Source organism: Lipotes vexillifer, unplaced genomic scaffold, assembly GCF_000442215.2.
Source record: "Lipotes vexillifer unplaced genomic scaffold, Lipotes_vexillifer_v1.1 scaffold759, whole genome shotgun sequence".
In the NCBI taxonomy this organism is placed as follows: domain Eukaryota; kingdom Metazoa; phylum Chordata; class Mammalia; order Artiodactyla; family Lipotidae; genus Lipotes; species Lipotes vexillifer.
The window spans coordinates 1,644,651-1,669,589 of NW_006790410.1; the positions used below are offsets into that span (position 1 = coordinate 1,644,651).

At 51.9% G+C, this 24,939-nt stretch overlaps 1 protein-coding gene across 1 annotated transcript in view; it reads left to right on the plus strand.

Annotated features, from left to right (window-relative positions):
• The first annotated feature begins 258 nt into the window (after nt 1-258).
• The window catches only part of TNS3 (tensin 3), a 187,763-nt gene continuing 163,082 nt past the window's right edge, over nt 259-24,939 (plus strand). The window contains exons 1-2 of the mRNA XM_007463691.1: nt 259-364; nt 12,972-13,009. The gene's annotated coding sequence lies outside the window, so the exon portion shown is untranslated. The remainder of the gene's footprint in view (nt 365-12,971; nt 13,010-24,939) is intronic.

The window sequence follows — 24,939 nt, forward strand, 5'->3', positions numbered from 1 at the left end:
CCAGGCGATTATGAACTGGTAGCATGTGGGCCGCCACCAGGGCCCTGGCACCGGGCGTGCTGACGGGGCATCCCAGGCCCCTGGGATCCCAGCCTTGGCAGGGTGCTGTCTTGTTCTTTTCTGTTTGCCTGGTCAAGTTCCTGTTTCAGCCCTTCACCAACTCGGCTGGATTTATTATCTCCTGAAAGGGAAAAGAAAGAGCAAACGGACTATGAATGGAAGAGCTGACACTTTCTCTCTCTACTTTTTCAGCCGGAAGAATTAACTTCGAGTCTGCACAGTTTTAAGAACAAGGCCTTTAAAAAAGCCAGAGTCTGTGGGGTTTGCAAACAGATTATCGAAGGTCAAGGGATTTCATGCCGAGGTGAGTCCGCATTTATCGTTCCCATGTTGATTAAACCGAAGCAAGCAGACAAACAGAAAACCAAAATGAAACCTTCTTTCAGGAGTTTCCAAGAGTTAAATCACGGAATTCCCCATCTCAGCCTGAGTTTCCCCCTACCCTCACTGGACCGGGACTGACCATATTTATTTACACAGATATGTGCTCATGAGAAATGTTTCCAGCAAGAGCAAAGCTAGTCATATGGGAGAGGGGGCAGCAATGAGTGGCTCACGATGTATCTTCCGTCTGTCCTGTAGTGTCGGTAGCTCGGGTTATTCTACTTTCTGATCTCTTACCAGAGTTTACGGATGAAAACTTTCGGCTCTTTTGAGTGAGGGTCATCGCATTACTGCCCTTTCAGCATGTTGTCAGGCATTGCTCCTGTTGGTAAACAGCCACCAGCTTCACTATTTGGTGCTTAAACCCCAGGTAATCAATGCAACTTGCTATTTTTTGTGCTTTCACGTTAGTAAATCCGTCTAAGGGACATGTGAGGCAGACGTCTCTTGTTTCCCTTGAACCCTAGAATTGTGGTTCTGTGTCACAGAGCGGAGGCAGGTTGGGGGACCTGGCAGAAGGCTTTGGGCTGTTCCGGGGCTTCTAATCACCGGTGGGTTTAGGATTTCCTCCGTATAACATTTTCAGGGCTGCCTCTATCTAGGCTCCCTTTCCCCACTGTGGACACCCTGGCACACGGTCCCTGACGGCTGCTTTGGGGTTGGGCAGCCTCGAGGAAAGATGCACGATGGTCACACTTCGTTGGGACCCAAGAGCGGGCAGGAGGCAGCTGTGCCCCCTCCTTTGAAGGGCCCCTCCACGGTCAGTGATGATGGTGCCCTGGTGCCATCAGCACGTCACCAACTCCCACCTGTCCTTTCCCCGCTGCGGCCTCGTGGGGATGCCAGAAGCCCCCTCCCTCCCCGGCCCCCCCAGGGGTCTCTATTTCAAAGTTGACACACCTGCTTCTCAGAGTGCATGGCCCTCTCACCTTGTCCCTGGATGCAGCCTGTCTCACGGGGCCTGGTGGCTCCTCTCCATGTAGAAAGGGTGAGCCGGGCCCCGGGGGCTTAGGGGTCACCTGTGGAGATGCACATGGGACATGGATCCAGTGCCAGGCCTCCTCAGCATGGGCCCTCTCCCCGTATCAGCAGGCGTGCATGGGTGTGTACGTACATGAACACGCATGTGTGCATGTGCAAACACACACACGGACACGTGCTCACAGGCGCATATGCACACACATGGAAACGTAGAGGAGGGTGTGACAGAGACATGGCTGCGCTAGGAGCACAAGCTGGTGCTCTGAGTCTGTCAGGGGCAAAGTCTCCTGCTGTGAGTCCATGACATGGGTTGTAACCATCCTCCTCTGGACGGCTGGTGCGAGGTCCGAATGAGACAGGTGTGAGGTGCTTAGCCCACGTTCTGGTACTTAGCTTTGCAGTTGCTGTGATGATTCTTTTTCCTCAATGCCCCCAACTGAATGTGCCATGGGTGATTCCCACGTGGGTGACACCCAGGGTCCTTGGCTGGCTGCTGTCCACACGTGCAGGTCATGAGCACAAGCGAAGGTGGTTAAGCTCCATAGGCACAAGGGCTGTTTCCCACATACGTTTAACACGGCCTGGTTGTGACAGATTGTCTCTGTGGAGAGCCAGTTTCCTTCTCGTCTCTGCACAGCTGAGGTCTGAGCTGACTAAGGAGCTATCCCAAATGTCCTTTTTAAAATCTCAGTGCCTCTGCTCTAACCACCTACAAAAAACAGTTATTCTTTTCAAAGTAAATAGAAGCAGTGAGATCTGACCAGCTTGGAGATGGCAGTGCCCAGCAGCCAGGCTCTCCTCTCAGGTCAGGGCCTGGCTCCCTGCTTGGTCCCGAGGATGCTCACGGCCCCCAGCACCGTCTAGGGCTTGGAGTGAGAGTGCATGTCCGGGCTTGTGCCTCCCTCCCTGTCCTGCAGCTTCCCAGGCCCATAGGGGCCAGGAGGGGTCCCAGATTATCCTTTGGTTCTTAACGGTCTGTTTTATGGCATTTTTAGTGTGTAGTGTGTGAGATGTCAGGGAGGACCGAGGGGCCTGTCGGAATGTTGTGGATGGCACGTGGTTGTGCGTGCACCTGCTTGTGCACCCCCTGGAATTCTGTTGGGGGAGGGCAGCCAGACCTCAGGATCCCACTGGGTGCTGCCCTGCCTGGGGCCATCTTGGCCCCGAGAACGCTGTGCGTGCCCAACACGGGAGGGCGGCAGGGCAGTGACAGTCCGGCCTTGTGCAGTGCCGTCTCGTGACCCGTGTGGCCCATGCTTCTCTGCTCCAAGAATCACTGTGTGGTTACGTATTATCTCACAATCTAGCCCCATGGAGATCACTTTTTTGACCCACCTAGTTTTCTTTTCCTTGAAGAAAATCATTCACTGACAACGGTCACGTAGGTGCCCTCTCCCTCAGGGGGGTTCATCTCCACATCTCATTGCCCCTCAGGGACACTCTGCCACTGTCTCCTGTGCAGGGAAGCCAGGGCAAACACAATGTGACCCCAAGGCGCCCACACCCGCGTGTCGCCCCAGCGCTTGGCTGGGACGCTTTGCATAGTTTGGAGGCAGTGGAAACAGATCAGGGGTTGGGCGCGGGTCCCGGGGCAGCTCCTCTCTCACGTTTCCCTTCCCGGTGCGTATGCCCCAGCAGACGTGCCACGCTCCCTGTGTGCACACCTGGCCTCTCCTTGTGTTATCTCAAGGCCACGTTCTTCTGTCCGAGCCCTCCAGCTGAGGGGATGTGTACGGACTCTCCCTGAGGGGCCCTGGGTCCATCCCTCGTGGCCGGGTGGTGGCATTTGCTGCCCTGAAGCACGTGGCCGGGACCGCTGGCTTGCAGAGGCCACCTCTGGGGCCTGTGTGGCTTGGGGAAGCCATGTCCTTGGCCCAAGGACTCAGCCGCCTGGACGTGGGCCCCGGAGAGCTGCGCTACTTGGAGAAGTAACTGGGAGCAGGTCTGCGTGAGGGCCAAGGCCCAGGACTTGGTGGAGAGGCCCGCTGACATCAGGGATGCCTGTGTGCCCGGGGCCCCACGTGGGTTCCAGGGCAGGTAGTGGGCGGTGTGGAAGGAAGCCCAGTGACGGTTGCCCGTGCCGGCATCAAGTCCTGATTTCTGGGTCCTGCATGGAGGCCGTTCCTAATGTGGTGAGTGTCACCCCTTGGGCACATGTGCATTGAGGGGCTGGGGACTCACCTGTATCACTGTTAGTGAGATGTCTGCCGGTTTCTCTTCAGAAAAAGGTTTTCTAGAACTCCCTCATATGGTGGAATTTAAACACCTATGAGAATACTCAATGGATGATCGTATTTATGTACCTAACTGTAATAACTGTGTGAATAAACAGTAGCTACTCCTTTTTGAGAAGGAAGGAACTCTATGTGTCAGGAGTCCTTTAGACGTTACCTTCTTAAATTAAACTGCTGTGTGCGGGAGATGCAAGACTCCATCCCGGGGTGGTTGTGACCGTCTGCCTCTCACAGATGCCATCGTGTGTGAAGTGGGGCTGCTGCTGGACTGGGAGCCCGGCAGTCTCTGCGGGTGTAGACGGGGCCTGGCAGGGTCAGTGATTGGCTCCTGCAGAAGTTGCTGTGGCCCTGGACAGGCCCCTTCCCTGGCCCTCAATTTGGTGACCTTTACAATTTGCGTGTCGAGTAGTTAATGTCTAGGATTTCTTCCTTTTGTCAGTAAGCTATACAGGTACCGTAAAACACTCGGACAGTATAGCAGTTTCCTCTCCCTGTAGTTTAGATGTATGTCATATACATTTGCACGTCGAGGCCGTGTGTGTTTGCTGCCTGTAGACATCATGCGTCTTCTCTCAGTAACCACGCACAAGCTGTGTGAGGTCTCGGCGAAGAGACCCTTCCTTTGGTTCATTTCTGGAGGAGCAGCAGGGCATGGTGGAGGGCAGCATGGACCCTGGAGACAGGCTGCCAGGGTTCCTGCCCTGCCACCCTGTGCTTGAATTCTCTTTTAGAGTCATTGTGAGTAACAGATTAAATGCATGAGGAACACAAAGGACATTGACTGGCTCAAGGAAGTGTCCAGTAGTGTTAGTGATGATGACCGTGACGACGTCGTTATTCCTGTTGGTCATGGTGACATTGGTGATGGTGGAGAAGGTGTGTCCTCTGTGACTAGGGCTTAATATTTTTACTGATTTTTTCACCTATTAACCTATTTTGCCACAAGTTTTTTATGTGGTTAACTTAGAAGAAAAAATTTAATTTTTTTTTTTTTTGCGGTACTAGGGCCTCTCACTGCCGTGGCCTCTCCCGTTGCGGAGCACAGGCTCCGGACGCGCAGGCCCAGCGGCCATGGCTCACGGGCCCAGCCGCTCCGCGGCATGTGGGATCTTCCTGGATCGGGGCACGAACCCGCGTCCCCTGCATCGGCAGGCGGACTCCCAACCACTGCGCCACCAGGGAAGCCCGAAAAAATTTAATTTTTAAGCAGCTGTCGTTTGCACATCGAGGCTCCCTTACCCCTACTTCTCAAACTGTAGCTACAGGGAAAGCCGCAGATGGCCGGTGAGTGATGGGTTAAGTGTCTGGTGTGGTTTGCCTTCTGCTGCTCAGACCCCGCTGAAGTGGTTCATGCTCTGCCCTCCCACCAGCCAGGGCTTTGAACAGGTGACCTCTTCTCACGGCTCCACCAAGATCCCTCGGGTGGCTTAAATGGCCCAGTTTCCACTGACGGTCTTGCTCCAAACCCACACTTGAGGGCACTGGCGGGTGGATCTTGGCGTTCTAGACCTCAGTGGGTGAGCCTTTTCCTGGTTGTTGAGAATTGTGAGTTCTGCGAGATTTGGCCCCATGGGGGAGATGGATCCAGAGAGGATGCAGTGTCAGATCAAGCCTGGATCTAATAATGGAATAGGAGAGAACAGACTGGAATGGAAAAAAATAAAGAAATGCTTCTCAACCGTAGGGAGGAGCCTGAAGGAAATGAAGGTTGAGAAAAGGAGCAAAACAGAGGCCAGAGGGAAAATGGCACAGAGGGGGTTTTGTAAGGAATATTTGATAATGACTTTTCCCCTTCAGTTAACGGAACACATATTAAGCACCTCCTAGAATAAAAAGGTGAAAAAGCTGTGACCTGTGAGGGGGTAGCTCCGAGGCTGAAGGGGGAGGCCTGTCTGTCAGGCCATCACTGTCTTCAATATCCTAAGGGATAAATAGACAAAGCTTAGGGCTGGATGGGCAGATCGGTAAGTGTAGATAGTCAGCGCTCGCTTTGTGCCAGGTGCTGAATTAGAACCGCAGGACATGGTGGCAGTTATGACCAACATGGCAAGGAAAAGGAGCGTGTGGCCAAGCAGTGAATGTGGCGTTGGGCTCTGTGCCCTCTGCTGTGGGCGTCCGGTCCCCCGTCACATATAGCTGGTGACTGTGGACGCGGATAAGCTGGTGAGCTTGAGGGCAGAGGCAGGAGAAGCAGAGGTGACGCCCAGGGCTTGTCTCTCTCTTGGTAAATATGTGTAGAGTATTGTGTGACAGGCCTGTAAGCCAGTGGCCTGGATTCCCAAGGCTCCTGGAGACGTCGGGAGAATAGCAGTTCCAAGACAACGTGGAACAATGTGGGGCGTTTCAGAGCCAGACGCTTTGGGCAGCTGCTGCTATGGGAGCGGATTCCTACCCATGACTTTGGAAGCCCCTGTTTGACCAGGGAGCCGAGTGTGGAATGCAGACCCCAGACTTGTGGAGGTGAGGATTCGTGTGTCATTAATTGCAGGAAACTCATGAGAAATGCACTGGTAACATACCCCCTCCCAGGGTGGAGAAAGGCTCCTGATGGGAAATGCTGAGGGAGCCTTAGGGAGTCTACCCTGGACCTTGGCCTTGAGCTCAACCCACTCTTTCACTTGACTGCTTCTCTGCTTTTCATTTTTGCAAGTCAATGGATGAAAAATGGTGTCTCGCTTTATTACGTTTTTCATTCATCTGGTTATCACTGAGGCTCAGCATCTAAAGAAATACAGAAAAGATGTCTGTAATGTTTATTTAGTAAACTAGCCTTTCAAATCCTTGGCTCATTTAAAAACTTAGATAATTTTTCTTCTTGATTTCTAAGAATTCATTATATTATAATATTAATCTTTCTATCATTAAATTAGGTAGGACTTTTGCGGATTTTTGATGGATTTTGACCTACAGAAATGTCACTTCCTTACCAATTCCAACTTATGTATTGCAAATATTGCGAGCAGTTGCTTGCCTAAATTTTTCTGTGGAGCATTTGTCATGTGAAAGTTTTAAGGTTCCGCTTATTCAGATCTACCCGTCATTTCATTTAATTTCTGTTTTTGTTCCTATTTAAGAATGCCTTCCCTCCTCTATGGTCATAACGATGTTCTACAGTACTTTATTCTAATATTCATTTCTGCTTTTCCAGTTCTCATCCAGTTTCACAATTTCATGGTTGATTCATCTGGAATTCATGTTATTTAGGTTATTTTTCATGAGCGAGCTGGTTTTCCCAGCATGATTTATTGTGTAGCTCGTCCTTTTGTAACTGAGTATGACGATGTCTTTCCCCTATGCCGCGTTCTCACATGAGGACCAGGCCATTGCACATGTCTGTTTTTACAGAGTTTGTACTGTACATAGTTTTATATCTTTTCACCTTGCCTGTTATAAGCATTGTCACATATTAGCTCTTTAGAAGTTACGATTTTTCAAAAGTACTCAATATTTTATGTGTGGATATAAATTTTCTTCTTTATTGCTTCAGTAACTTCTTTTTTCATGGCAGAAACGAGTCTTTGATATCCCTTTGTTCTACTCCTCATTACGTACAATGAGAAGAATGGCATTGTTTTACATATATATATATATATATATATATATATATATATATGGCGCATGCTTTGTGTGACTTAAGAGGCTGGATCTTCCTAGCTGTTTCTGCATTCAGTGTTTTTCACCACGGTATCAGTTAAAGTTCTTCAGCAAAAAAGAACCAACAGGATGTATATGGAGGAAGAAATTTACTGTAAGGAATTGGTCCACACAGTATGGAGGCTAAGTCCCACCTGTAGTCGGCAAGCTGTGACCCAGGAGAGCCAATGTGTAGCTCCTTTCTGAGTCCTAGTCCCAAGACAGGAGAAGACCGATGTGCCAGCTTGAAGACAGTCAGGTAGGGAGAAAGAATTCTTTCTTACTCCCCCTTTTATTCTGTTCAGGCCCTCAGTGGATTGGATGAAGCCCACCACATTGGGGGACAGTCAGCTTCACTCAGTCTGCAGTTCCGAATATTTTTCTTATCCAGAAACACCCTCCCAGGCACACCCAGAATAATGTTTAAGCAAATATCTGGGCATCTTATGGCTTAGTGGAGTTGACACATAAAATTATGCATCAAAAAACATGGACAAAACATGGTTTGCGTTCAAGTATTTGAAGAAAATCCAGCTCTATACAGATACGTATTTGGAAAAGAAAGCATGTTCTTTTTTGATATTATACCAAAAATCAAATGATAGTTTCTTAAAGTTTAGTTTCCAAAGAAGACATATAAGTGGCCAATAGGTACATGCAAAGGTGCTCTACGTCACTAATTCTGAGGGAAATGCAAATCAAAACCATAATGAGATAACACCTCACGCCCGTCAGAATGGCTGTCATCAAAAAGACAAGAAAAAACAGGCTTTGGCGAGGATGGAGAGAAAAGGGAACCCTCATACACTGGTGGTGGGAATATAAATTGGTTGAGCCACTGTGGAAAACAGTATGGAGATTCCTCAAAAATTGAAAAATAGAATTACCATATGATCCAGCAATTCCACTCCTGGGTATATATCCAAAGGAAACAAAATCAGTATCTTGAAGAGATGTCTACACTCCCATGTTGATTGCAGCGTTATTTACAATAGCCAAGACATGGAAACAACCTAAGTGTCCATCAGTGCATGACTGGATAATGAAAATGTGGTGGGTGTATGTGTGTGTGTATGTATGTGTGTATGTGTGTGTGTGTATGTGTGTGTGGTGTGTGTATGTGTGCGTATGTGTGTATGTGTGTGATGTGTGTATGTGTGTATATGTGTGTATGTGTGTGATGTGTGTGCATGTGTGTGTATGTGTGTGTGATGTGTGTGTATGTGTGTGTGATGTGTGTATGTGTGTATGTGTGTGTGATGTGTGTGGATGTGTGATGTGTGTGATGTGTGTATGTGTGTGATGTGTGTGTATGTGTGTGTATGTGTGATGTGTGTATGTGTGTGTATGTGTGTGATGTGTGTGTATGTGTGTGTATGTGTGTGATGTGTATGTGTGTATGTGTGTGTATGTGTGTGTGATGTGTATGTGTGTGTGGTGTGTGTGATGTGTGTGATATGTGTGTGTATGTGTGTGATGTGTGTGTATGTGTGTGTGATGTGTGTGTATGTGTGTGTGATGTGTGTGTATGTGTGTATGTGTATGTGTGTGATGTGTGTGTGTGTGATGTGTGTTCGTGTGTGTATGTGTGTGTGTGTGTGTATGTGTGTGATGTGTGTTCGTGTGTGTATGTGTGTGTGTACGTGTGTGTGATGTGTGTGTGTATAATGAAATATTCAGGTGTAAAGAAGAAGGTAATCCTGCCATTTGCCACCATGGATGGGCTTTGAGGGCATTATGCTAAGTGAGGTAAATCAAACAGAGAAAGATAAATGCTGTATGGTATCGTTTATATGTGGAATCTGAAAAAAAAGAAAACTCATAGAAACAGAGAGTAGGAGAGTGGTTGCCAGGGACTGGGGGCTGGAGAAATGGAGAGATGTTGGTCGAAGGGTACAAACTTTCAGTCATAAGATGAATTCGTTCTGGGGATGTAATGTACAGCGTGGTGCCCGTACTTAACACTACTGTTTTGTGTACTTGCAAGTTGCTGAGAGTGTAGATATTAAGTGTTCTCACTACACACACAAAATGGTAGCTATGTGAGGTAATGGATGTGTTAATTGACTTGACTGTGGTAAATGTTTCACAGTGTGTATATATATCAAATCATCATATTGTACACTTTAAATACATGCCACTTTGTTTGTCAATTATACCTCAGTAAAGCTGAAAAAAACCCAACAATGTATGAGCTGCCAGTTGTTGGCTCCTGAGAAAAGGGGTAGTTGAGAAGCTGACGGTCAAAGCAAACGTGTACATTTTGTCTTTTCATGTACAGCTTGGCCTCTGCAGTTGGGGGGGTGCATTCTGTTGGGAAGTTCTGGTTCCTTCCGGGGCCTTCCTTTACCCTGGGGGCTGTGCTGCACAGAGGGGCGGTCGGGTGAAGGAGCTCCCGCCCTGCGTGGTCCTGCCGGGCACTGGCTTCTGAAAGCGGACCCGGAACAGAGAAAGGTCATACGCCGTTGTCCAGGGAGTGACACCCCAGGTCTCATCCATGAGCTCCAGGCTCCCATCAGGAATTAGGCAGAAGATCTGTAGCGCCTCTGTGGGATATGGTGACATTTGGTGGTGGCTGTGGGATGAGAGCTGTGATCAGACTGTCCATGGTGGGCGCTCAGTCTGTTAGCCTCTGTCCCTCCTGTCATGTCACTGTTCCAAGAAGCTGGTGGTACACCACAGATGACACCTTCCCTGGATGAGCTTGGCCTGGTCAGGAGATATGGATGCACAGAAACTACTTTGAAATGATGCACGATGGGATGGGTGCTGGAGGGAGAAATGTGGCCAGGGCTCCCGCAACCCTCTCAGGCACTTAGCCTTGCCTGGCGGGGCAGGGTGGAGGGAGGGAGGGCTTCCTGGAGGAGGTGGCGGCACTCGCAGTCTGAGGAGGGTGTGTCCGAGGTGCTGGAGCCGGGGAGGCTGGGAGTGCTGGATGTCGCATCTGTGCTGAGGAGCTGCCCTTGCTACTGTGGGCAACAGGATCGGAAACCGGGTCTGGACGCTGTTCCCGTCAGTGTTTATAATATGTTGGAAAGGCAGTGTGCGGCGGGGTGAAAAGTGGGGGCAGATACGGGCTGGAATGCCAGCCTGCATAGGCCCTGCTGGGTCCCGACACTTGCCCAGTTTCTCTCTGACGGTGGTCCCGAGGATTGAAGGCAAGGAACACGCGGGAAGCATTTTGCTTGGGGTCGCCCACAGCTCCCCCAAGCTGAGAGTGAATTGCTACTCCGAGGAAAACCTGAGGGACCATCCACGCTGCTGGCATTTGGGTGGAAATTTCATAATACCTTGGGGTCACCTGATTACATCCCAGGAACGGTGGGTTCACCTCTCAGGACCCCCACCTTAGCGCGCGGGTGGTTTATGCAATTCACTATGATCAGTTAAGCTTTGTGAATGTGATGATTTGCCCTATAACGGCCTGAGGCTCTCTCGTGGCCTAGTGGGCCGTCCACCATGAATGTGTCATACCGCTGTCATCCTGCTTTCCACCGACCACAGCCCTTTTTGGGTTGAGTTGGTTTGTCGATCTGCTGCTGCATAAGCAGTTACCCCCAAAGTTAGTGACTTACCGTGACAATAGGTTCTCTTCTCATTGCTTCTGTGGATCAGGAATTTGGGAGTCACGTGGGCCGGCAGTGCTGGCTCAGAATCCCTTAAGAGGCTGCCTCATCTGAAAGATCTCCTGAGGCTGGAGGACCCACTTCCCAGGTGGCTCCCTTGCACGCACTGCTGGCTGGCAGGGTGCAGCTGCCTGCTGGCGGGAGGTCTCAGTTCCTTCAGGTGGGCCGCCTCCCCAGGGCTGCCTCAACGCCTCACAGCGTGGGCCAGGCTCCCCTCAGAGGGGCGACCCAGGAGACCAGGGCGGAGGTCACTCGCCACGACCTGTGCCATCCTGCCTCGGCGCACGACCAGCTCTGTCACTGTGAGGGGACTGCGCGGGGTCACAGGTGTCAGGAGGATCCCTGAGGCCATCTCCTGGCTGACTGCCGCGGGAGGTCGTGCTCCTGTCCTGCCTGCTGAGTAGGCTGGCCTGCCCCATCCAGCGTGTGTGGACAGAGCTTCCTCTGGGGCAGGGGGAAGTCTTCACCTGCATTTCTGCTAATTTTCACTTTCCCAAAGGCCAAAGGGCCCCTCAACTGCCTTTCTCTCTATCTCAGTCCTTCCGGCTGGCCTCTTGCCCCTGGCTGTCCTCTGTCTGAGATTTTAATCTGGTGTGAAAGCCTCTTTTATTCCTGTGGGCAGCTTATCTCAATTAGAAAATCACTCATCGCCTTTGCGGGGGGGTGGGGGGGGCCCATTAGAAAATGTAGAATAAATATTTGTTTTTGTGAATAATTTCACAAACCTCAGATGCACAGAGAGAATTCAAAAAACAGATCTTGCAAAGATAATAACCCTGGCTCCTCCCTGCTGGAGTTCCAGGGGCCACCCCCCAGCCACGGGCTGTTTTTGTTACTTTGTTGTACCCTCATTCGGGCCCAGGTAGACTACGAGTTCGGGCTTTCTGTCCTCAGCTCATACACAAGAGAGGGGGAAGATACGGGGGGGTTGGTGAAAAGTTTGGGCCTCAAAGCGCTAACCAGGATTTGGGGCCTGTCTCCTGACCTCCAAGGCCTTATTCTTCCAGGACCACACACTTCTATACGTTGACATTCTGCTTTGCAGTTTCAAAGCAGCGTCCCGTGAACGATTCCATTTTGGCATCACGATAACCCTGGGAGAGGAAAGAGGCCCAGAGACGTCACTGGTCCTGCCTAGAGCAGCCCAGCTGGACAGGGCCAGGAAGCCCCCAGGTCCCGTGCCCCTAAGCCCAGGTCCCTGTTCCCCATCTCACAGCTGCCCCACGGGTTCACCAGATGGATGCCCGCTTGGAGCCCACGTGGGAGCTTGCACTGGGCTTATCTGGTGCAGTTGTTTCATTCTGTGCTGTCTCGCTGTCCTGCCTCTGCCTGGAACCATCGGCCGGCAGGCCCCCATGCCCCGAGCCACCGTGGTGTGGGCGAAGCCTTTCATGTCCTGTCAGCACAGCTGCAGCCTCTGGACGGCGGGCCTGTGAAATCCACATTGGTTCCGGCTCTATCTGCATTGTTAGGGCCTCCGAACCAACACATGCCTCTCTCAGTCCACACAATGGCCTGGGTTGAAGGATCCCCCGCAGGAATCTAGACGTGGATTTGTTCTGACAGTCAGTTCTTAAGTTGTCCGGAAGTGGAAGGAGCGTGGAACTCAAATGTCCAATTTCTGACTAATTTAAAGGCGCCAGTCCTGAGTCTTCTGGGGCACTTTCAAGTTTCTTTCCTTTCTTCAGGGGGAAGCTGTAATTTCCAGCCAAACACGGATGCTTTCTACTGCTCAGGTTCACCGCCTTTCTCCTGCAAGGCCCTGATTTGGCTGCCTGAACCCCTGGAAGAGCCAGTGTATTTGTAACTGCTCCCCAGCGTCCCCACCTGCGCCATCTGGGCCGTCGCTGACACTGCAGAGGGTGGCTGGGTTCTTGGACGCCATGTCCATCCATCCCACACTCTGTTGAACTTGGCGTTGTGTCTAAGGTGTCTAAGTGAAAAACCTCCCTCAGTCCGGACGTTCTCCAAGGATTGAGAATTTGGAGATGTAGAAAGTATTGAGAGACTGCTCAACACACACACACACACATTCTTTTTCCTTCTCTTGCAGCCTGCAAGTATTCCTGCCACAAGAAATGTGAAGCCAAGGTAAGCGTTGCATTGCTCTCCCATGGGGCTTCTGGAGCCGAATTGGCCCGCGTTGAATGATGTGCATGGGAGGGGACTGCTTTGGACCGTGGCCACAGAAACGGAACGCTTAAGAAACGGCTGCTAGATGCTTTTCGATAGGGTGTATAGTTTTCATCTGAAGAATAAACTGAGGAGCTATGAAATCCATGTTTTTAATTATAGGAAAATAGCTCTTAAGAATTCGGTTTCAGATAAGAATTCGGTAATTTTGTCCTGGCCATCTCACAGCCCTTTCTCCACAACAAATGATCCCTTCTTTCCAATCACATCGACGTGCTGCTTTTTTTAATGGCAGAGAGGGGGTGGGGATAGGGGCGAGGGCACATGCCTGGCCTTGAGAATTTTTCTGGCTTCTTTTTTGAGGGTAGTTCATAGATGGGCTGGGGTTTTCAGGCTGTCAGGGATGTCTGGGGACCCTGAATCATGGGGTCCTGCATTCCCTGGTAGGGTTCAGTTGCTGGGTGGTCCTACAAAGTGCTTGAGGCCTGGGTGTGCTGGGTTGGGTGTAAGGCTTTGATTAGTGGGGAACGAGGAGGCCTGGAAATGGCATATGGAAGCTGCAGGCACCCCTAGATGGGGCCCTGGTTTTCTACGCAGGTCCAGGTGTCTGCACCTCTCACGCTTTCCAGGTACGATGTTACCTTCAGTGGAGCCAGGGCTCATGCGTCGCTCCTTGCTGACTGGCCGGTCCCACCTTTGTGGGACCCCCTCAGGTGCCCTGTAGGCTGCCCCTGGTGGGTGGAGGTCCAGGGAGATGGGGTTTTAGAGCGTCTTGGGATTTTGTTGCTGCTCTGGACCTCACGGCTCAGCCTCTCCTGAGAATTTTCGACTGGCCCTTGGGCTCCGAGTGGAAGGAACGTGTGCTGGACGCGGGCTTCGTGGAACTGTGGGCTGGCTTCACGTGCGTGCGCTCTCCCTGTAAGGACCAGGATCCTGCTTTCCTCCACTGCCCCCACGATCCACACGGGCATGCACGTGAAGTCACACACATGCACACGCTTCACGTTCATACGGGCACTCACAGTTCACACTCACACGTGCCCACATATGTGCACACACACATGTCACACACATGCACGCAGTTTACCCACACGGGCACACGCACACACAGATGCACACGCACAAAGCTAGAGAAATTACAGGTGGGTCTAGCCCTGCTTTTTTTTTCAAGAAAGAGATTAAATGACTTTGCTTATTAAACTTCTCATCCTGGAGCATTTGGGACACGTGCAGAAGTGGCGAGGCTATAGGATGGAGCTCTGTGCTGCACTGTTATCCAGCCCCCAAGTTGGCAGCCCCCTTGCCCCCGTCTCTTCCGAGGTGTCACATGATGTGTGTTTTAGTCGTCTCAGGATCAGGCCCCACGGTGGAGCTTTGGGACATTTCTGCTGTCACTTGCGGTCTCACTGTGGAGAAGGCTTCCCCGTTCTGTCCAAGGCCAGGCATTCTTACTCACACTGACCCCTGGGCAGGACTGATTTCTGACCTTGGTTATTCTAGGTCTGCTTTGCCCACAAATGTGCTCGTCTTTCCAGTGTGGCTGTGTACTTTAAACCTAAGTGACTGTGTCAGAGCAGAGATTCCTGCATGCAGTGGAGCTGGGGAAGATGCCACCTTGGGGAATATTTCGGATTTCCCAGAGGGTTCCCCCCGTCTGCTTGCTGAGGGTTTGGATGTGCCCCCAGCCCCCGAGGGTCCCAGTTGCAGCAAGCCTTGTCCTGCGGAGCTCGTGCCTCGTCACCCCGGTGGGGCGGACAGTGAGGAGAGCCACTGCCAGAGCCCTGCTTGTCCCGTGTCATGCTGCACGTGTGAGTGTGCGTCGTGTGCATGGGCCTCCTCCCGTGACACTCTGCCTGGCCCGGCCACTCCCGCAGCTGCAGACTGAACCCTGCTGCCCTTGGCACTGTTTCTCAAAGGGGGCCCAGTGCCAGCTACTTAGGGGATTGAATTCTTTGGTTCAAAGAATATTCCAAAAGTCTTAACTATCACTGATTATGGCATTTCTAGCCACAGTAATTGGCAGTTTGCTAGGGACAGATAAGCCTTTATTCTTATTAGATCATGGTAGAGGGGGAAATGTATCCGTAGTCATTTTTTTTTGGATAACGCAGCTTTGAATGGCAGGAGAGAATGCCACTAGCAATAACAAAGACTCTTCTTATTCCAAAACTATAATGCCATTGCTGCTGAGCAGACGAGGGCCATAAATTCTCAGCCACCCCTGGAGATAAGCACGGGGTTGGGGGTAGGGCAGCTCAGTCTCCCAGGAGCTGAGACGCAGCTCCCCCAGACGGCTGGGTCCTTGATCACCACACGTCTGTGCCTAACCGTGCGTGCCCGGATTTCTTTGAGACTGAGAAAGCTTGCGTGAAGCTTTGGTCAAAGGTACAGGCTTTGGCCTAACGTCTGGCCCATCCATCCACTTACTGACTTGGGGATGGTATGGGCTGTGGGTCCCCTCTGTGCTGGGAACACCGAAGGAGAGGGCACAGCACGATCCCCGGAGCGTGTTCGTGTGCGTTTAACCCCGCTGGCATTGTCGTCGCCCTGCTGCTGCCAGGGCCACCATCAGAGGCTCCCAGCCAGGCCCGGGATGTCCTCTTGGTAGAGCAGGAGATGTGGAAGGAGAGAGCCATCCTGCAGAGAAGGGGCTGAGCTATGGACTGGGGGCTCAGGCAGGGAAACGGAGCCTTGAGCTAGGACCGAGGTCACTTTCTTCCTGGCCGTCGGGTAGTATGCCCCCCCAGGTGAGGCCATGCGGTCCCAGGGTACACGGAGGCAGAGACGTGGGCTTTCATCCTCCTTGTCTCCTGGAGCAAGTCCGGTTCCCCGGAGCCTCAGTTTCTTCATGCATAAAATGGGTGAATAACAACTTCTGCAATCCACCTGAAACAGCTTGCTTTTAGCTGTTAATTGTGGTAGTAGTAATTATTTAAATTTTAAGGAAGCAGAATAACTTACATATAATTACTGGAAAGTTTGGAATTCTAAGTATCTTGCTCCCTGGGAGGCTGTGCTTGTTCATGGGTGCCACATGAGCTGTTTGGGCAGAGTGACTTGGTTTTTTCTTCCTGGCCCCTGGTTGACTCCCTGGCAAGAGAAAAGAGGAAGTAGGAGAAAGAAAGCTGTTTCAGGAAGGCAGATGATGGTGCGGAGACACTTGGGGGATGGGGGTGCGGCAGAGGGGGTGTTTCTTGAGCTTTGGTGCACTGGCGAGGGCACTGTGCCTCCAGCAGCTTTCCGCAAATGTGAGGCCCCGCATAGGGGCTGAGCCGGCAGAACTGGAGTGCACACATGGCGTGGAACAACCCTCTCTGCCCTGAGCTGCCTGCCGCCAGCTCAGAGACTGTCCTCGGACCCCCTGTGTCCCGTCCCTGGCCTGCACAGCACACAGCCCGGGGCCAGCTGTCCTCTTTCTGAGCCTGCCTTGACGGGGCGCCTCGTTGGAGATAACAGACCAGGACTGCAGGTGCTGCCACTTGGTTTCCGGACGGGAGAGGATTCCCGGGCTCGGCTGGCTTCTTTGTCCGTCCTCGCTGTGGCCACCATGCGGTAGCTCTGCTGCCCGCTTCCACCTCCCGCTGCCCGCTTCCACCTCCCGCAGAAGCAGAACTCTTTGTCATGGGCCTACTGATTCTCTCCCTGAAGAGAGACCATGTGAGGCAGGTGTGGCTCTGGGGGACCCCAGGACCCCTGGGGCCTCTCCTACCTCGGGACCCCTGCAGGATCTGCTGTCGTCACCTCCTCTGCCATGCTGGCCCCTCGGCCCAGCGACCCCAGGTTCTGGCTGTGGCTGATGCAGGAGCCTCAGTGACCTTATCAGACAGGCTGGCTTCAGATGGCATCTCTGTGCCACGGGAAAGACGAGGGCCACAGCCTGCGACTTCCTCGTAGACCACCCTAGACGTCTCTCCTGGGTGTCAACAGCGGCCCACTGGCTTCATTCATGAGTTTTAACCATTAACTTACATGTCTGGTCATTAACCTTTGTCTACAGACAGCTTTCTTCTCCGAATAATAAGGGCAACAGCTTCCCTTTTGGGGCCTGCTGTCCCAGGCTTTGTCGGCCAGCCCTTCCCTTCACTGGATGAGCAAACAGAGACCCCGGTGGTGAAATGACTTACCCACTGTCACCTGGCATCCAGGTGCCAGCATTCAAGGGTGTTGGGCTTCCAAGTTCAGGTTTTTGCTGCCCCGTGTATTTTCGCTCTTCACGGATCAGCCGTGGAGCTGACGTGGGCCTGTGCACCTGGTGCGGCTGGTCTGATGCCTCCAGAGTTCCCCCTTGGGAACTCCAGCCCTGTGGCCAGCTTCCCTGAGACACCCACACGTAGGTATGGGCAAGGCTCCCCCTTGGCGGGGGGGTCGAGTCCTTCCCTGTCCCGCGTCTCCTTTCTCTGCCGTGAAGGATGCCCTGAGGATCCATGCCCCCTGCCTGCCCCCTCCCACACGGCTTTGCTCACCGCACATCCATGGCATCTTCTGAGACCCCAGCCCTCCTCGGAGACACGGGCGGGAGCACCTCCTGTCAGCCGTGTGGGGCCCGCGCTGACCAGTGTGCGTGGGCACGTCCGACAGCCTTGCCGCTGGCCTCCCTGCACAGAGGAGGTGGAGAAGCCAGCCTGCCCGAGCGCTGAACCCCCAGCCCCGAGGGGGCCCAGCACTGCCCCATCTTCATGTCCAAATCCTACTGTGCCTCGAGGCCCCGAGGCCCTTGCTCCCCAGAAGCCCAGCAGCCAGCCCCCACCTGGGCAAAGCGCCCCATCCTTCCCGGCTCCAGGGCCGCCTTCTCCCTGCCTGCTCGGTGCCTTCGGAGGCATTTGGGGAAGGAATGGGGGTTGGGGGGAGTCTGCCTTTACCTCCCCACAGGATGTTGGTGATGACCTTTCTTTCCTGGGACACAAATCGCTTCCTGGGAACAAATGACCTGAATTAGTAAAAAGGAAAGAGTGAGAATGTTTTCATTACACTCCCGGTCGGTCGAGCACAGAGCCTTGTGAGGGTCTGTGTGTTCATCACCCCAGGCCTCCACACACACAGGCAGCCTGAGAGTCTCCTTTGAAGCACGATGGCTGATTGTAATCCAGCAGGGTGGTTTTGGGGTGACGTGAGGTCAGAGAACTAAATATCTAGCCCGTGAGTGGCTTCTGACCTGTGCTCAGAAGGAACAGAAATCAGCTACGGTATTGAGGGATGATCAATAATGTGCTGAGCCTTTGCTTTTCTATCTTTGATCGTTTGTGAGGGTTGTGTGTTCATCACCCCAGGCCTCCACACACACAGGCAGCCTGAGAGTCTCCTTTGAAGCACGATGGCTGATTGTAATCCAGCAGGGTGGTTTTGGGGTGACGTGAGGTCAGAGAACTAAATATCTAGCCCGTGAGTGGCTTCTGACCTGTGCTCAGAAGGAACAGAAATCAGCTACGGTATTGAGGGATGATCAATAATGTGCTGAGCCTTTGCTTTTCTATCTTTGATCGTCACAGCCTCCCTTGGAGGGCATCATGTCCTTTGCCCCAGCCTTACAGGTGACCCTGGGACTTGAAAGAGTCACACCACCCGCCCGGGGATAGGACCTCAGAGCCGTGTCCTACGCCGGCCAGAGCTGCAAACCCTGGCCCGGCCTCTCTGCCCTCTCAGTGAATGTTCACACTTCTCTTCCCTCCTCCCACCCCTTGCCCTAAGGGAAGAGGAGGTTAATTTTCAAACTGCCCAATTCAACAAACGCTTCCTGATTTGCTATGGGTCAGGCCCTGGGCTGGGTGCCCCGATGTAGCTTGCTGGACCACAGGTCCATTTCGGCCTGCTGCTCATCCAGGACCACCCAGGGAGGCCGGTCCTGATAGAGGATTCCATTTATCCACCTATGGTAGACATGTATGCCTGTGTTTTGATGCTTGGCTGTTGATTTTTGTTTGATTGTTTTTTTATTAATAGTAAAATAATAAAATCGAGGGGAAGGTACGAAGAATTTACATACTCTCACAGAACGCCTCTTACCGTCAACCTCCACACAGGTGTGGTTCATTTGTTACAGTCGATGAGCCCGTATCCAGGCCTTATTATTAACTAAAGTCCATTGTTTACATTAGGGCTCACTCTTGGCATTCTGTGGACTTGAACAAATGTATAATGACATGTATCCATCACTACAGTATCACGTAGAATAGTTTCACTGCCCTAAAAATCCTCGGTGCTTCCCCTCTTCATCCCTCCGCCCCCGTAACCCCAGGCAACTGCTGATCTTTTTACGGTCTCGGTAGTTTTGCCTTTTCCAGGATGTTATATACTTGGGAGCATACAGTGTGTAGCCTCTTCAGACTGGTTTCTTTCACTTAGTGACATACATTTAAGTTTCCTTCATGTCTTTTCACGGCCTGATAGCTTGTTTCTTTTTAGTGCTGAGTCACATTCCATTGTCTGGATGTATCACGGTTTATTTATCCATTCAGCCACCGAAGGACATCTTGGTTGCTTCCGTGTCTTTTTTATTTTTGCCAGTTGTCACTGGGGTCAGAAGAGCCATTAAGCCCTGGTAAGTTCTGCACTTTTTCTGGGCATTACTGTTTCTTTTCCCGTTAAGATCCCTTTCCTGATAGGCTGTCCTCACTGATCTGTTTTTGACTCATTACAGCGAGAAGAAAAGTCACCTTACCCATTTCACGCTGCTAAGGGTACATTCACGGCTGTGGTTCTTGTCCCACTGGAAACGGTTACTCTGAGGCCAGAGTTTGGGGAATGGCCCCCATGTGCCAATTCCTACCAGGGGGTTCTGGCTCTACTTTTCCGTCAGCAAGCCATACGCAGCTGCTCTAGGAAAGTGCTATTTTATATAAACGTGGCAGGTTTCTTTGTATGGGAATTAATGTTTTTAAATCCCAGATAATCTGGGCCTGAACAGGGGCGTTGGTTGTGGGGTCTTTGGGCTTGAAGGTAGCCGGCAGGACGGAGCCACTGTAACGTGGAGAAGCTCATCCCCTGAATAGCGCTGCTCCAGGTGGTTTTGGAGCCTCCTTCCTTTCTTTTGGCACTTCTCTGTGCAGGGCCCTTACCAGACCCTGACGGGCAGCACTGAACAGGCCGGCAGGCCGGCAGGCACTGTGTTCATTTTACACGGGAGGAAACAAACAGAGGCCGCTGAAGCTGGCGGTGGCGTGTAGCCAGGTGACAGGACCGAGTGGCCGTGTAGTTGACACTCTCACTCCATCACGACTGATTTGCAGCCTACGTTTAAGCTGTATTTATGTAGGATTCACTAGCCCTTTCCCAAAAAAGCCCAGAAGGGAATTATAATCTTCATCTGCAATTCATTTATTTTAAATAAATCATATAATTTAAAAATAGGCCCTTCTGTTTCCTCTAAATCGTCACTTTTCATTCCACGTCATGTAGTGGCTAACAAGGCAGCCTCCACGCGTACTTAACTGCACTCACCTGCTGTACATTTGACCTTCTGGCTGTTACCGAATGGGCAGGGGTCCTCCATCCTGAGCAGGGCGTGGGGAGGGCAGCGGGAGGAAGCCTGGGCCGCTCTGGGTCCAAATGCGCTTTGTTATTTAGACTAGGACGTCTGGGGTGCCCTGGGAACCTACTTTTGAGCCATATCCTTCTCACTCCAGGCCGACTCCCCTGGAGCCAAACCCGAGGTTGGGGGAGCCCCTGGGGCCAGCTGTCACGAATTCTTGGTTGGCGACATCATCTGTGAGGGGAGGGGCGCCTGAGCCTAGGCATTGCTCAAGTTTCCTAGAACACCTTGTGAAATCCTGGGTGCAGGTGTTTTTGTGACTTCATTAGTGGCGGGGCTCCGTGCTTTCTGGGAGGACACTTGATGTTTGCTGAATCCTGCGATCGATCGTGGTGCCGGCACGCTGTGCAGGTTGCCCCTGCCTGCAGTCACAACTGTTCTCCAGGACCTGACTCAGATCCCAAAGGCAGTTGCAGCAGGGTTTTAGTTTTAATTAATAACACAATGACTGGAATATGTGTATAGTGTCTCAAGGTGACTTTTGAAGAGCTGCAGTCATTTAAATATGTACATTCGGGAAGGTTCCTTCAAAAACAGCGCTTCCAAAAAAAATAAAAAAATAAAAATAAAAACAAGCAAAAAAACCCCCAGCGCTTCCTGCACCGTCATCTTCGGCCAGTGCATCTTGTGGTCCTTTCTAGAGAGACCACTTGGGTGAGGCCCCCGTGACAAATTAGCCATTGCCCTGCTTCCCCGTCATCTGTAGGACTTAGGGGGGACGGGAGATACGATCGCGGTAATGTTTTGGAATATTTTTAGTGCGTTGATCCTAGTTAATTATTGGAGCCGCCTTGCAAAGGGAACTTAGTTACACAGGAGATGATCAGATGCAGTCAAGCAAGCGTGCTCACTGAGGCCGGAGATGGCGGGGGGTGGGGGTGGGGGACAGGCGCCTGCCTGCAGGGCGTCAGGAGGGTGGTGCCATCTGACCCACGCAGCTGGGCTCTGATGACAGAGCAAGGGCACCCAGGACTGCAGGGCCCGTCGATCCAAAGCAGACGTCACTCTTGTGATGCGAGGAACCAAGGTGTGTGTGTGTTTGTCCTGGGTCAGACAGCAGGGCGGGAGCCCGGCTGTGGAGGGTGCCTTGTGCAGCCTGGGACACCTCGCAGAGAAAGAGCTGTCCTGGGGCCAGGCTGCTGCGGGCACCTGTCACTCAAATATAAACAAAATCAAGAAAAAGCACTCAGTGCCTGTTTCCCTTCCTCCTCTCTGAGTGTGAGTGACTGGATTTGCTGTTCATGAAATTCTGTAATAGATGATTATTTCCCTGCACCTGCAGTCTTTTGGGGAGATTAGAAGTAGAAAATGGAAATTTCCACATGTAGCTGTTGGAAGCAGCTCCGAAAGCCACGAGAGCCACAGGAGAAGGGGCCCTGGGCCCTGGGTCTGTGTTCTGATGGCCCCGTGGCATCTCTGTGACCCTGGGTGTCTCCCTCTACAAATAGGAGTAAAGCAGCGTGTCCCGCCGGCCCTGGCCCACGCTCTAGACGCTGCAGCATGTGCTCCATGCATTGGCAGACGGTCCTCACGGCACCCTCCTTCCGTGCCCATGCCCTCTGTTCTGGGGCCTAGCGTGCGGTCTCCAAAGGGGCAGGTTCCAGGAGGTTCCTGGAGGTTTTGGGGGTGCGCTCCAGCTCTGGCCGGCGACACGTCCCGCCTGGTAGAGGAGGTACAAGCCAGCTCTTGTTCTCCAAGGTCACCTCTCTGCTGCCCTTTCCCTCTGTTGTCCCCAAGCACTACGTTCAGGCTGAGAGAGGTGACCGAACCCTGCACGACTTCATTGTCCCTTGTTCCCTGTGGGGAAGGACACGCTGGTGGGCCTTGGGGACCTCTGCAGGCCTTGTGCTCAGGGCGCTGGCTTTGGACCCATTCCCACCATACCTCTGGACACCCTGTGCCTCCTGGCAGTGCCATCGACCCGCTCCCTGCCTCTGAACACGTGTGTCTGTGGACAGCACCGACACCTGGGTGAGGGCCCCCGAGGACAGAGGGCCAGCACTGAGATCAGAACCAGGAACGTGGCTCGCCCACTTCTGGTGATGACCAGTGTGTGTTTGGAGGTGTTTCACGCGGGTTTGTGTCGGCATCTTTGAACCTCTCATTTGAAATCGCTTACAGTTGTACGCAAGAAGGACGCTGCTAATCAAGTTGCTGGTTTTATTTTTGTGTAACTAATTCTGGAGGATAGGTTTCATATTTTAAAAAAATCAGTTCTCCTTTTACATTTTTAAAAAGCAGCAGGATGGAAATAATCAACTAGACATTTGAGTCCCCAGCTTCACATTTTAATTTGTAAAGGTAAACTCCAGTTGCACCCTGTGCTTTGTTTTTTTCTCTAGTAAAGCTATTTATTTTGAGCAGGGATTCAGGAATTGCCTGCCTCCCATTTTCCTTCAAGTACAGAAATAGCTCCTGGAATGCCCTCTGGTCACCTCTGGGTGCAGCCAGCACAGTTCATTTTTGTGTGTTTCTAGGCATTTTGACTTGCTCCTTCTCATGTGCCCTGTGTATCTCTGCACCTTTCAACTCCTGAGTCCCCCAGGAACTTCTGGAGCTGGCAGGCCTCCCTTCTGTTCTAACAGAGCTGAGTACTGGGCTCTGGGCTGTCAGCCTCCCCTTTTCCTGCTCAGACCATCTTTAGGATAAACTCACAATAGCTTCTTTTTGGAGGGTAGGAGGTAGACTGTCTGAGTGCCTCGTACAGGCTATGAAGTTAGAAGTTCTGATTCCAGAGTCTTTATCTAAAACCTTTTGTCCTTTTAGAGGTTTTCTCCTTTACTTTTTTTTTTAAAGCATTTAAAAAATATTAATTAATTAATTTCTTTTTGGCTGCGTTGGGTCTTCGTTGCTGTGTGCAGGCTTTCTCTAGTTGTGCCGAGTGGGGGCTACTCTTCATTGCGGTGCATGGGCTTCTCTCTGTGGTGGCTTCTGTTGTTGCGGAGCACGGGCTCTAGGCGTGCAGGCTTCAGTAGCTGCAGCACGTGGGCTCAGTAGTTGTGGCTTACTGGCTCTAGAGAGCAGGCTCAGTAGTTGTGGCGCATGGGCCTAGTTGCTCTGCGGGATGTGGAATCTTCCCGAACCAGAGACTGAACCCATGTCCCCTGCATTGGCAGGCGGGTTCTTAACCACTGCGCCACCAGGGAAGTCCCTCCTTTACTTTTAATAAGTATTTTTCGGGGGCATTGCCCGGCCGAAGGAGGCCCGTTGGAAGCTTAGCAGTGCCCAGCGAGGGCGGAGGGCCTGGTCTGGCAGACGAGGCAGCAGGAAGGGACTCGTGGGCATTTGAGGGAAGAACTGGCAGGTAGGATTGGCGTCCTGCTTAGATGGGGACAGGGTTGCCGGCAGTTCTTAGGCTTTCCATTTGGGATTCTGGGTGGAGAGTGACACCATTAGCAGGATTTGGTAAACGTGGATGAAGATTTAGCTTCATCAGGGTGAACTCCTGTGGGTTTAGTGGGACATATTTCTGTGGACATTCAGAGTAAGCTAGCTGGCCCTATGCAGCCTAATGCTAAATTCAAAAAATTTTCTGGGCTTCCCTGGTGGTGCAGTGGTTGAGAGTCCGCCTGCCGATGCAGGGGACACGGGTTCGAGCCCTGCTCCGGGAAGATCCCACGTGCCACGGAGCAGCTGGGCCCGTGAGCCATGGCCGCTGAGCCTGCGTGTCCGGAGCCTGTGCTCCGCAACGGGAGAGGCCACGACAGTGAGAGGCCTGTGTACCGCAAAAAAATAAAAATAAAAAAAATTTTTTCTACTAAGATTTGAGGATAAGTTACGAGCTATTAAAATTTGTCATTTTTTTTCCTTTTCTTGTCAGCCAAAGGGCAAGTGGCAAAAAACACACTATTCATTGTAGTATTCTTAGACACTTTCAACAAAATATTTTTGGGGAAATTTCATTGGTATCCCACTTTGTGGCATGTACTATTTCCATCCTTTAAAAACTGTTGTTTCTGTTTGTGCCTTTTCTTCCTTTCCTCTTTGTGACAAGAAGGAGGGTGTTAAAGTCATGGGGGTGGTGTCATTATCATTTCTAAGCTCTTCTCTTAAAAAAAGCAAAAGCACACACTGTATTTGTCCTGAATTTTTGGTGCAGCTCCTGGCTCTGTTTCTCCTGGCTCCGCCCACCTTGTACAACACAGAGTTGCTGTTATTTAGGCTGGTCTGGTTGACCTGTTCAAGCCTGGGGGAGGGGGTCCTTATTCCAGTGTTGCCGTTTGCAAAGATGTCCCAGCCATGCAGGTGTCCCTGTAAAGTGAGAGAGGAGGCAGGAGCTTGGTGCCTGGTGCTGGGGAGAGGGGGGAAGGGAGGAGCTTGCTGGGGGTGGGGAGAGGGAAGGGGAGGGGCTTGCTGGGGGTTG